The following is a 14,561-nucleotide window of genomic DNA, read 5'->3' as shown; positions in this document are numbered from 1 at the left end:
AATGAAAATGAGCTATTTGATTAATTATTTAATAGAATTATGAAGTTTATATCCATTATTTTGAGGTACCTTATTGATATGGTAATAGATGTCAAGAATGACATGTACATTGCTACCTCTCATGGTGAAGGTCTTTTCACAAAATTCTTGGTTGTATGGATGGTTATATTGGAGGAGGTTTGCATCTTCACTCATTCCAAATATTTTAAACAAAATGTAATAATGTTCAACATAAATGCATTGTTTATCTATTTGAAGGCTCTATAAATAGAGAGGTGGGTACATTTAAGTTAACTTTTATGTCTAAAACACTGTCCAGGTTGAATGTATCATATTATGATACACCATTTGTAGGAACTCCTTACAATTTGTCGGGGTAAAGTTATAAGTATTGTTCTTATAAGTATGTTCCTACCCTTAAGCTTACATTATCTTTTTTATAAGTAGATGTCTTGGTGGGAGCTTTAGTTTAATGTGCTTGGGTTTCACTTCCTCTCGATTTTTTGTAAACATTGCAAGTACACACTATATATAAGCCCTTGTGGCATGCTTTTGAGAGAGAGAGAGAGAGAGAGAGAGAGAGAGAGAGAGAGAGAGAGTGTGTGTGTGTGTGTGTGTGTGTGTGTGTTTGTGTGTGAGTGCATGCATGCACGCACAATCACACACCCCATTAATGTATTTTTGTGTGTGTGTTTGAATGCCAAGCATTAAGGTCCCATGACATGTAGATGAAAAACACAAAGTGCAGGCAAGATTACAATCAACTTAAATGTGCGTGATGACACTATCTACAACTACAAGCATGGTTATCCCTTATCATAAAAATGTATTATTTCATGATCCTATAACTAGGGAGGGTTATTTGGATGCCAACTTTGGAGCGATTCATTACTTGGTTAAAATATTCATATACTTAATTTTCCCTTGGTATATCACGATGCCATGTATACCTTTTGCTTTACTAATGTAAGCGAAAGGTATACATGCCATTATGCATTAGGTGTTAAAAGCAGTGTATGTCTAGCCACCTACATTTACTTGTACTTATTACCTGGACACCTGTACATTGTAAATGACAACCACTTGTCACTAACACATTATTTTTTATTCTTTACATGAAAATAGAATAAGGAAAGGTAGATCACATATTATGACTATTGCAGTTTCCACATACTATTTTGCTCTATCTTGCTCGAATCTCCATAGCTCTCACTTCTCTCTTGCTTTCGTTGTTACTTTCACTCCTGCTTCACCTTTCAACTAGTATCAAAGTAAGCATTTGAGGAGCTACACTAATAGTGCATTCATATCGCAAAAAAGAACTTGCTTGAAGCATTCATGGCAGCAACACACCAAGGTATGCATCAGTCCCGTTGAGGTTCCCTTCATCAAGGGTTGTTCCAACATTGTCTAGGACCTTCCAAGTAGTAGTTTAAGTTGCAACAAGCATCACTTGTGCTCATAGTAGTAATAGAAGTGATGCCAAGAGGCATATTCCACGGTGGATTTTGGGAGACCACAGTGGATTCCGTGAGGTTTTTATTCCACGGTGGATTCCTTGAGATTTTGTAGTAGATTCCATAAAACTATATTTATTTTTCGGGGCTCGTACATAAGGTGGATTCCTTGTGCGAGAAGTTGACGGAGACACCTGTCCTTTTCGGGTGTCATGTTAATTTAACGTGTATGTGGGTGATTCCATAGCGGGTGATTTCGTAAAATACATATTTAAATTAATGGATGTTTATGAGTTTAGAGTGTACTCGTATTAAATTAAGGTTAGGACAGAGTTTATTTATTTTGTAGCTGAAGATTGCTAGGTATTTACTTTTGTTGGTTTAATTTTATTATTTTTTAACAAAGAAATTATCATTTTTTATGGGTGCACGTCTTATCATTAAAGGCGTGGCACTAATATTTATTTAAACGCGCTTATTTATTGAAGCAATTGACAAATATTTATTATTTTGTATACACATAGGCACTCGGTTTAAATATTTCATTATTGGAAAATGTATTTGGACACAACCCGAATTTTGGGGCACCCAACTGCTTTATTCTTTATTTGGATAAAAGCAAACACAAAAGCTAAAAGCATGCTAATTGTAAAATTGGGCTATTTTTTAGCTTTGAGATGAATAAATTTATAAATGTATGCCTTGTGAAGCGCTCACACAGGGCATGGGGGGAGATTATACCCAATTTGTCTATTTTCTTCATGTCATGCAAATCTTCCTTATTGTTTGATGAGCTTTAGTAAAGTTATTTTGTTCTTGGGGACCTTCAGGCACTCGCTACATACAAATCCAACATCGGATTTGCGCATCAATGGTATCATAGCAAAGCTGAGATCAAGGGCTTCCAATCGCTTACCATCTCGCGTGAAGGCAAAGCTCCTGGAATGAACAGGCTCTATAGTCATTCTCACGACGAACCGTCAATACCAACATGTTCCTGGCGGTGAAGAATCCCCTGCTATGTTGTTGGATTATGAAGGACCACTCTCTGGCGATGGAGGAACACTTTCCAAGATCCTTTATCAAGACTTTTTTTTTTTCAATGAACAAAGAAGAAGGATTAGTTAATTGGAAAGAACCCCCTACTGTGCTGTTGGATTCTTCCTTATGCAAGATTCACATCCCATAGCCTATTCTAGTTGCAAACTTCAACCCTTTGAACTAAAGTATTCTACCTATGATAGGGAATTGCTAGTTGTAAAGTACAGGCCTTACGTCAATGGAAACACTATCTAATGGAATCTGAATTCATGATCAAAACTGGCCAACAAAGTATCAAGCATCTCCTTAGTCAGCCACAAATTTTTTATCATCATATCAAATGGGCTGCTTTTATTCAAAGTTTTCATTCACTTATCCAATATCAACCTGAAAAGAGAATGTTGTTGCCGATGCATTAAGTAGAAGACCAAGTATCCATAATATTTATGTTATATCTTTTGATTACCTTATTCTTATGAAAGATACCTATGACCAAGACCCTAGTTTTCAAGCTGATTGGAATAAATTAGTTGCTAATAACTGGATTCCAATTGATTCATTATCTTATTATGATGGATTTATGTTTTATGAGAAAAGATTATGTGTCACTATTTCATTTAGATCATCTGTATTGCACGAAATTCATTGTCCCCCACATCAAGGTCATAGAGATATTATTTCTACTTTACGTATATTGGTTAAAGATTTTTATTGGCCACAAATGGAGTTTGATGTTTCTAACTTTGTATTTGAGTGTTTAATTTGTCAAAGAGTCAAGCGACACCATGGTAAGCAATATGGTTTGTTAATGCCTTTACCAATTCCTGAACGTCCATGAGAACATATTTCAATGGATTTTATAACTGGTTTGCCTAACACACAAGCTAATGATGATGTGATTTGGACTATTGTAGATCGATTTAACAAACAAGAATATTTCTTTCCATACAAGAAAACATTAATTGCATCTCAAGCTACACAATTTTTTTAAAGTCTATTTTCACTAACCATGGTTTACCAAAAGTTATTATTTCAGATCATGATTCTAGATTGTGTAATAATTTTTAGACTACTTTGTTTGCTAATTTAGATACTAAGATTGATTTCTCATCTGCATTTCATCTTGAAACTAATGGGCAAACAGAAGCTACTAACAGTACAATATTAGATCTTTTACGTGCATACACAATTTCAAAATCACAAACATGGGATACACACTTGCATTACTTCAATTTGCATACAATAATACACCACATACAGTTACACAAAAAGCACATTTTAAAATCATTTATGGACATAGCTTGCCTACACCTGTTACATCATTGTCAAACAAAGTTAAAGCTACTGATGATATTGCCAATACACATGCTACTATTTTTGCGCAAGTTAAAGACATGATTACAAAAGCCTAGCAATCATATAGTAAACAAGCTAACAAGAAAAGAAAAGCTATGAGTTTCAAAGTTGATGATTATGTTTGGTTACGCATTGAAAAGAGAATATTACAAAGTGTTGAGAAACACCCTGTTGTTAAGTTAGCACCTCGATTTTATGGACCTTTCAAAATAATTCACAAGATCAATGGCAATGCATTCAAATTAGAACTACCCCCACATTCAAAAATCCACAATACTTTTCATATCGGTTTGTTACAACCTTTTAGAGGCCAATTACCTGTCCACCCTGTCTATGAAAACCCTCTAAAAGAAAAAAGTGAAATCCTTGAACCTGAAACTATTTTAGATACTAACTTTATAACTACTAGAATTGACCGTAGATACTCTAGATATTTGATTAAGTTTAAAAATCATCCTATTGAAGAGGCCCAATGGATGCATGCTCAAGACCTAAGTGCTTATCCCTCATTGCTTACTCCACATTGAGCTAATAGAAATTGAGGACAATTGCTATCCCACCTCCAGGGTATAATGCCAAGAGGAATATTCCACGGTGGATTCCGTGAGACTACGGTGGATTCCGTGAGGTTTTTATTCCATGGTGGATTCCATGAGGTTTTGTGGTGGATTCCGTAAAACCATATTTATTTGCTGGGGCTCATACACAAGGTGGATTCCTTGTGCAAGAAGTTGACGGGGACGCTTGTCCTTTTCGGGCATCATGTTAATTTAATGTGCACGTGGGTGATTCCACAGTGAGTGATTCCACAAAATACATATTTAAATTAATGGGCGTTTATGAGTTTAGAGTGCACTCGTATTAAATTAAGGTTAGGACAGAGTTCCAACCTATTTATTTATTTTGTAGCTAAAGACTGCTAGGTATTCACTGACTGGTATTCACTTTTGTTAGGACACCAAGCTCTCTTTGGAAGAAGGGGAGTTGAATCTCTCTACCAAAACCATGGGAGAGTGCCAACTCCCCCTCTCCCACACTATGATTAATTCAATAACCCTACTATGTGAGGGTTTAGGGTTTTAACCTTACTTGTCAAGGTCTCTTGTATGCCATGGAGAAACGAATCTATGGAGAGAGGTGATCAAATGCATCCCCCCCTGGGCATCCGATTTGCGCACCAAGAAGCCTCCGAGATAGTCACAGTGATTTGCACTAGCTGTCCTAGCTATCTTGTTTGCCACCATTTAGCTTCCATTAGTCATCTCTAGTTCTTTGTTTCCTCCAACACTTAGTTTTTTTCTTGGGTATACTCCTTGGCATTGAGGGCTTGCATTTGGACACACATTGAGGTTGAATACCTCTAGCCATTGATTGTGTTTAAGAATATATTTATTGTAATATATTGTGGGAAGCATGTATTCGAATATCTATGGTTGATGTAATGCTTATGGGGCAAGTTTGTAACACTCGAATGTTGGTTTGATACTTGGGCAACCTTTTTAGATTGATGAGAGCTCAAATAGCTCGACATTTGAAGGGTTTATTGATGTAGCAAAGCTTGGACAACAAGCATTCACAATGAATGCATATGCATTGATATCTACATGCTATTCAAGTATGTTACATGATTATGTTTATGCTTGGTATTAATATTTATGCCCAGATATGCCATCTTGGATTTAAGCTTAATTGATTGCATTTGGATAGTAGCTATTTGCTTCAGCAACTTTTGCTTGCAAACTTAAAGACTTATTGAAGGTTTATCCTATTAGATGTATACATTATGGACTTTGGATATTGAGATGTAATAAGCTCTATGCATTGAGCTTCCTTTGCTACTTTGGATACTCCAGATTTGCTATAGTAGGAGTACTTGGTATTTTTACACAAAGCTTGTTCATTTGAGTTAGTGGGAGACTCCCTTATGCTCTTTTGGTTTTTGCATATACTATCACTGTAGAGGTTTATAACTATAGGCCAATTTGCCTTGATTTGGGCACCTTCTACTAGTTATTGTTAGTGGGTTGTCAATGGTGGATACATACTTGGCATGCATTATGATATGCATCTATGTACCCGACACCTTGGATGTTTTGAGAATATTTGATACTTTGTGATTTATGCTCAATTTTTACATTGCTGGTTCCATTGTATATCTTAGTTGCTACCTAGATTTCCCTAGCACAGTGGAAGCTTATTCTTTTGCATATTCGCATACAGTTACATGCCAATTTACTACTTTTTATGGACAGCCATGCTAAAATGAGTTTTGAGTAGTTCTTTTGAGAGTGGATACTTATATTCAACACTTCAGTGCTTCTTGCTTGTGGACTACAATGTATTGGCTCAATCTTCCTCTTGCCATACTCTTTTTGGCTTAGCTTTAGGGCTAATTTATAGTTATTATAGTAGCCACTTCTCTCTTTGTTTGGTAAACACAACAACAGCTGCTTCAAATGCTTCCAATGATAGTGTTATCTTTAACATACAGAAGTTGGATTGCACTAACTTTCAGTATTGAAAGACTCGAATTTGATAGGTATTGGTGTGGGAGAAGCAAAGTAAGCCTTTGAAATTAGAGAGCATAAAGCTAGAACTTTATGATGCAAATGAATGGAAAGAGCTTGAGAGCTATGTATGTCTACCATCATTTTGTCATGATCAAAGCATGTATACTTCAATGTCATTGTTTGAGACAAGGAGAGATGCTTATGCATTATGGAAAGAGATTCGTGATCTCGTGTATTGATTATTATTTGCATAAGGTTTGGGCTTATCCTACTAAGTATAAGTTAGAGATGTTAGATACATTTCAATGCTTTCTTGCTATGATTAAGAATGTCTAGGTATAGGCTGAAATGCCTACAATTTGACAATAGGGATGAATAGGTCTCTAAGGCATTTGAGCAGTTTTATGATGAGAAGGATATTAAACATCAATTGATCGCCCCATACACCCCACACTAGAGTAGTGCTATAGAATGCATGAATCAAACTATTTATTAGGAAAGAGTCTATAATATGCTTAGTCAGGTTGGTTTACCATAGTACTTTTGGTTAGTTGTTGCAAAGCGGATATGGTCTAATAAATCTCCCTCATATAAATACTTGCATATCTTTGGATGTGAGACTTTCTACCATATTTTCAAAGACAAATGTAATAAGCTGGATTTGAAGTTCGTCAAATGTATTTTTCTTGGCTATGGTGATGCAAGTAAGAGGGGCTATCATCTTTGGGATCCACAGTTACATGTAGACTCTATGAATGCCATTTAGTTGGCATATAATATGATCTTCCATGCAATGATCGAGCACATTGAGATCCATCAACACTTAATTAGAGAGGTGGTTCAAGACATGCAAATAGAGCTTGGCAAGATCTCCACTAACGAGAATCCTACAAATTCGTTCACAAAAAGTCTCCTGGTGGAATGTTATGCCTTTCTTAGGAAGATGATGGGCGAAGGATGAGATCCTCATCTTGATCTACTTATATGTATATATAATACTTGTCACTTTTTTCTTACTTTCTTCACAATTAGGCACATTCACCTTTAAATGGAAGATTCTTAGGGTTATGCCTAGCCACCTACATTTACTTGTACTTATTGTCCACATACTTAGGGGTTAAAGGTTGCCTGTGCCTAGTCATTTACATTTACTTATACTTACTATCTGCACACCTATACACTATAAATGGTGGTTACCCATTATTATCACTTTATTCTTTATTCTTTACATATCAATAAAATAAGAGAAGGTAAGTCACACATTGTGGTGGTTACCCATTATTATCACTTTATTCTTTATTCTTTACATATCAATAAAATAAGAGAAGGTAAGTCACACATTGTGGTTGTTGGAGTTCCCACATAGCGTTTTACTCTTTCCTACTTGAACCTCCATAGCTCTTGCTTCTACACCCACCCCACCTTTGAAATTGACCACCAAAATATAGCATGATATAATCTTCTCAATACAATGTTAATAGTAATTTTTAGAGAGAGAGAGAGAGAGAGAGAGAGAAAGAGAGAGAGAGAGAGAATATAAGTTGCATTATCATCATTTTTAGATGTCTCAAAGGCATACATGGCAAAGACCCACACCAAAGTTTTTTGTTGTAATCCACTTTAAGTTGACATTGGCACCAAATGAAATCTATGTTAGGACGCCATTAGCATAGCTAGAAAATCAATTATACAAAAGGTATTAAAGTTACTAAATATGATAGCCCAAGACTCACTTCTGTTTAGGCTTTCTATACCCTCTATGATAACTTTGCCGCCTCTGTAAGCTACCTATCTACCTTCATCTCTATGAGAGAGAGAGAGAGAGAGAGAATTCTGTTTGTCTGGGAGTCTGTGGTAGAGGTTAGCATCCCCTCAGTCGAGCGAGTGCCTGGCGAATAGTCCTGCCTAATTTCATGGCTGCGTGGCTGTATCCTTCAAGCTACAACTCAGTCAGACAGGCAGAGAGAGAGAGAGAGAGAGAGAGAGAGAGAGAGAGAGAGAGAGAGAGAATGTGTGTGTGTGTGGTTGTGTGGTGTGTCTCGCCTTCTTAGTCGTTGCCATTGCCAAGTAAAGGACCTGTGCAGGAGACAGAGGCGGTTGTGTCAGACTCAGACTCTGACATGGCAGGGCGGTTGTGTCGCAGTAAAAAGCAGGTTGTGGGCAGGCATTGCTCTTCATATGAGCTGTCATACGTGCAGGCTGTCAGACCTTGGTTTTGAGGCGCAAGCGGGGCTACAAGCACTGCATAATCTAGAGGTGAGCGGAGATATTAATCCCTCGCAGACACAGAGGCAGGTGGTGCGTGCTAATCAGGTATAGGTCAGACCTACACAGCCTTGAACAAGTGTAGGCAAAAAACCTAATCTGTCCCCCATGCACGGAAATCTCTGCAACAATGTAGAGTTGTGTACGTCAAACCTCTGATTACTAGTGCCCAATCTGCGTGAATTAGCCTGCACAGACGGAGATCTCTTTTCGCATCAATATGGAATACTTGACCAGGTTGGAAGGTAAATACAATTTGGATTTTGATGAGGAGACTTGGGTAGAGGACATTCATGAAGACACTGAAGGTGATCAAGTTGGCAAGTGCCGCAAGATAATGGTGGATCCCAATGACATGAGTGCTTTGGAACTCCTGTAGTAGGGTGGTTGCCCTCCTCTGTAGAAGAAGGGGGGGCATGTACCAAGGTATGCTGGCTCAACCTAATAGCCTGATGAGTGAATATATTCATGCAAATGAGAATAAGGCGTCGGCCTTACCAGACAATGAGCATATAGTGGTACTGTTGGTGGGTACATATGTTGTGTTGCAACAAATTACGGCCTTCCATGAGGGGGCTGCCATCTTTTACTTCACTGGCTGCATTCCCCTCATTACTCATATTCGAGCTTGGTTTGAGGATTGTGAGGTCCTCTTTTGCACCTCACAAGCTCGGGCTCAGTTAATGCAAAGTATCCCTTTGTTTTTGGAAGGCTAACTACTTCATATTGTTGTGTGGCTGCCCTTGAAGGAATTTCAAGATGTACTCAGACATGCATGCCCTATTTGGGTGGAAGTCATCAATTTTCTTTCGTATCTTTGGTGGCTTCTTCCATTGGTATTGTGCTCTCTTGGGTAGGTATTTATGGAACCTTGCTTGGCTTCTTGCAATAGAAATCATGCATGTTTGCTTTGGGACACTAGAAAAGTCCACTTGAGTAAAATACACTTTCAAGCTCTTGGGTTGTAGCTTAGGTTTGATGAGTTGTAGTGGGGAACATTTTGTAGGCCATTGATTTAGAGGTGGACAATTGGGATACTTAATGTCTAGATGTAATCAAGTTCCTAAAGGATTATATGCAAGTGTAAGACCCTCAACCTTTGTCTCAGGTCGTACATGTGTCTCCTTTTAAAGGTAATTAGGATTAAGTGGAGGAGGAAAAAGTCAATTGGATTTTGCCTTATGGTTTGATTCTCGGGGGAGATTGCTTCATGTTCTTTCAGAGCACTATTCTCTAAACTTGGAAATGATTTATTAGTCAATGGATGCCTTCCATGCTTAGCTTAGATGTTTACCCTTGAGATTTAATTTGTCTTTTATATTGCGTGACCAATTGTCAAGACACATGCTACATTTGATAGCTTTGTTTTGTTGGACAGGTTCTATCTAAGGGGTTGGAAGCATGAACAATCTTTTAGAATAGCATGTGCTTTATTTAGAGCCTATGGGGTTTGCCAAACATTTGCATATAGCACTAAATTATAGCATTTGCAATCCTTGTTGGAATAATTTATCACCTTGTAGTAAGCTCGGGACTCGACTAATGAGTTGAGCACCTACTTAGAATGGTTAAAATGTAGAGTATAAACACTATAATATGAAAAATCTAAATCGATGTACCGTTTAGATACCTTACATGATAGCAACTTTCAAACTTATCACTTTAATATTGGTCTTCGTAAAATATGCACATGAGAATATTGTATGCTTATTGGATATGTGGGATGTTGTGGTTTCATTGAGCCATGCTCTATAATGCAGATGTGCCTTAAGTATTATAAATCTTTGTTGGGTCCATAACAAATTCTTATTGATATGTTTCTCATTGCCTACAATTATGTTGTGGGCTTGGTGCATGACTAGATGAAGCCTAAATGGATGGATTCTATTGAGGTAGATATTATTGTGGAGGAGGTCAAGGAGGAGGTGTTCCATTTGCCCTACAAAAAATGCCATGGTTGGCATGGCTTGCTTGATGAATTGTTCTAAATGTATATTGACTAGCTTAAGGATCCATTGGCCCATCTTTGTCACCAAGTATCGTGATCAAGTCGCATACCCTCAGATTGAAAGATTGCAATGCTTTGTTTGTTACCAAAGATTCCCTTATCTCAAACTTTAAAGTAATGAATGCTCATTTTTGTTTGTGGAAACTTTGTATAAAATTTTCTCTAAGATCATCATGAATAGACTACAAAAAGTTCTCATAGTTGATTCACTTGAGATAGTACAGTTTTATTAAGGGACACAATAACATACACAATATTCAAAATGTTCAATTGGGGATAGATTATTATGCAAAAAACTCTAACTAGCAAGTTGTTATGATTCAACTAGATATTGAAAAGGCTTTTAATCATCCTAGTTGGTTCTTTCTTTGATATTTAATGTTTGCCATGGGTTTTGGGCCTCGAATGACACTCTTATTGATACTATCATCATTAATGCAATGATGTGTATTGTGCTTAATGGAGGAGTGTTTGATGATATTGCTATTTCTCACTCGCTTCATCAGGGATGTCCCCTTAGTCCCTTGTTTGCTTTGATGACACATCGAATACTCTTCTTACTAGATAAGTTGGCTATTGATGGTGAAATCATTGTATTGAATCGGATTAAAAATTTTATCCTTTATGTTCCTAACGACAAAAAATTTACTTCGAAAGGACAATGGTGATACGGAGCCTATTTAGTCTCGCTTCTGGCTTGCATATCAATGCATAGAAATAATATACTTTGACAAGATAACTTGACACTTGTGTTATCCCATAGGGGTGGATGTGATCCTCATGCTTTGCTCGACTTGATGTCTTCATGCATTCACTATGAGTTTGTGTTCGAAGTACCAAGGTTGATGTTTTCATATGCGATTGAAAGTGGCCCAAACAATGATGATTGATATGATTTCTTGTTTTTACCCTTGTTTCCATGGGCACAAAGTCATTGCAAGAGTTGGTGCAACCTATCTAGTTTGTGCTCGAGAAAAGCAAGAGAATAGACTGGGCTAAGTGTGGGTTTCTTGGAAACTTGTTACTACGCCAAAACGGTTGAGTGGTGCTACTTGTCAAATATTAAAATCCATATGATAGCTTTGTGGTTTGGTCTTTTACAGTCTGTGTGTGTTCAACATCACCCTTACACCAATATTGCTAGGTTTTTTATTAAGGATATTAGCATTTCCCATGGGCACTTATGGTGAAATATTCTAATTTCCACCCAACCATTTAAAACTTCAAAGTCGTTTCTTCTTACCTACTTGATTGCATCATGGCAAGAGTCTCTTCACCTTAATGTATGGTATTCTCTAGATTTCATAATTTAGGAAGCAAATTCTTTGCAAGTAGAGGTTTTGGCTACATCCAAGTTGCTTGATTGGCTTAAAGAGCAAATGGTTAAATTTAATAGGATGGTGACATTGGGCTTGAAGACTATCTACGATGCTATTATTTCCAATCATGGAATGGTTTATTCTTTTCGCTATGTTTGCAAGTACTTCCAAATACTGAGAGGTTATAGGCTAATATTGTCAACCTTGGAGGATCGATTTCAAAGGAACTCTTCCTTCCTTACTTCTCAGTCCTTATTGTCGTGATTGGGTTCAACATTTGTGAAACTCCACAATTTTCTAAAGTAGTTAGCTAATCAGATCTACCACAAAATGGTAGAGGATAAGAGATGGAATTGAGAAAGCTAATAAAGTTTGGTCAATTTGTGATAGTGTAACTAATTGGCACAATCACTTGCTTTACTTGTGGAAGTCAATGCTTCCTTATCAAGAAAACATTTTTCTCTAAAGGCTTCTCATTGGGGGGACTTGCCCATTGGTAATGTTTTGAAAGCTTGCAAGATATATAACTGAAAACGTATATATTTGTACTACTACTAATGAGACCCTTGTTCATCTTTTCATTTCTTACCGAGTCATAAGATAGATTTAAGACTATCTCCAAAGTCTTACAAAGTTTGGATCTTGTTGACAAGTTAGAGAATGCCTATCCGTTCTTGCATCCTAGGCAAGATCCCATCCATGGCCAAGTTGCAACATCATCATACTTCCCTATTTTACTTCATGCAATGGACTAGTATTTGGCACATTTAGTGGACGCAATGCTTTCATCCTTGACTTAATCTTGGGTATTTGTGGACATATGGGACATGTGAGGCTTGCTTTATGAGAAATTTCTTCTATGATTTTAACTAGGCTCATAAGTGGAGAGGTGGTTGCCCCATGCATGGATACTATTCACTCCAACCTTGTTGTGCCCTCTCAATGATCCCCTTCTTTTGTTTCTATGGAATAATGCTTGATAACCTTTTTTGTTCTAATAGCCTTTTCACTTCATGTGTGCTATTGTTATCTAGCTTGGTTGGCCCAAAAACCTGATGTAAATATTTTCTTGTATTAATTTAAGCTTCTTTGAGAGAGAGAGAGAGAAAGAGAGAGAGAGAGAGAGAGAGAGAGAGAGAGAGAGAGTGTGTGTGTGTGTGTGTGTGTGCATGTGTGTGAATATTTATAATGTAAAGGGATCTAGAATTAACAATATGTACAATGCTCAATTCTATGAGTTGAATTCACGTTCATATCTTGCACTATAAGGATAATGGTAATTATTAAGGAAGACATACATGAAAGAAATAATGGATATAATTCAATTTAATGAGTATGCTCATGTCTTTTAAATGTAGCAACACATGTAAAGAGGGAATAGTACATGCTCAAGCATGTCCAAACAATTGATATATGTTCCAACATTGGTCGGGTGCCATGTGGTGAGTGACTACTCAAAGAAGCCACACCATGACCTAGTGTTTATAACACAAGAGTCTACTTCCAACATCTTCACTTTCATAAGGTGGCTTTGTCATGGATGAAAATCATATGCAACACCCAAGTTTTGCCTGCTTTATAGATTCCCTTCTATGTTTTGTTTACATCGTTGAGTTTGATTGGTTGGGAAGAAGACCCTTTATAGATACCTCTATTTTTTGATTCAAAATCCTTCACAGACGCACACACAAAATAAAATTATATGATCTAATAATGCCTTCAAAAGGCCAAAATGACCTATGAGACCAAGAGATACAATCATTTGCATGGCAATACAAATGTCTTAAAGAAAATAAGGAATGTAAATAAAAGAGAATTCCTAGTTGATGCAATGATAAGTAATGAGGTTGTGTACATGGGACAAGACTAATAATATTATGGAGATATATAGGGCCTGGCTTTTATTATAAGCAATAATCTCATGTATCCACCTATACATGTGTCACAAACGTATGGGTCACCATCTAGAAAGTCTAAATTGGCCAATCTAGGTAGCTCAACTGATCAAGATCCCCAGTGTAAGTGCATACTATGGGTATGTTGGGGCCTCCTTACTACTCTTGTCAGATGTGAATTGAATCTATGATGACATATGCTCTCAAGTTCCCCCTATCTCCCTCATAAGTCATTGGTGCATTGAAGCTCTACTCATAAAGAGTCTCTCTTAGTCGTCATTGAGAGAGAGAGAGAGTATAACTCTTGTTTTGTGCGCTTCATGGTATCGATATTTGCTACTTATGTCTGATCATGAATGTCTAGCCAAAGTCCCATTGTAAATACTCTACTTCACTTATTCAATAATGAGAGAGAGAGAGAGAGAGAGAGAGAGAGAGAGAGAGAGAGAGAGTGTGTGCATGTGTGTGCGCACACATTCTATAGCATCAATTATTGATTTGCATTCAAATCTCAAGGTTAGCCTTTATAGAGGGACAAGGAGTTGGTTGAGTTATTTCGTATGTTTGACTTTATTGTATAGGACTAGAAAGTTTCCAAAAGTGTTGTTTTCAATTTATGCTGTGCAAATAAACAAGGCAACCATCAATGTTAGGTTTTGATCTCTTGATGATAAATGACTATCCCTAAGTGAATGGGTAGGTTGCTTTAT

Source organism: Lygodium microphyllum, chromosome 27, assembly GCF_053477565.2.
Source record: "Lygodium microphyllum isolate KBCC chromosome 27, Lygodium_microphyllum_v1.1.10, whole genome shotgun sequence".
In the NCBI taxonomy this organism is placed as follows: domain Eukaryota; kingdom Viridiplantae; phylum Streptophyta; class Polypodiopsida; order Schizaeales; family Lygodiaceae; genus Lygodium; species Lygodium microphyllum.
This window is presented reverse-complemented; position numbering follows the sequence as displayed.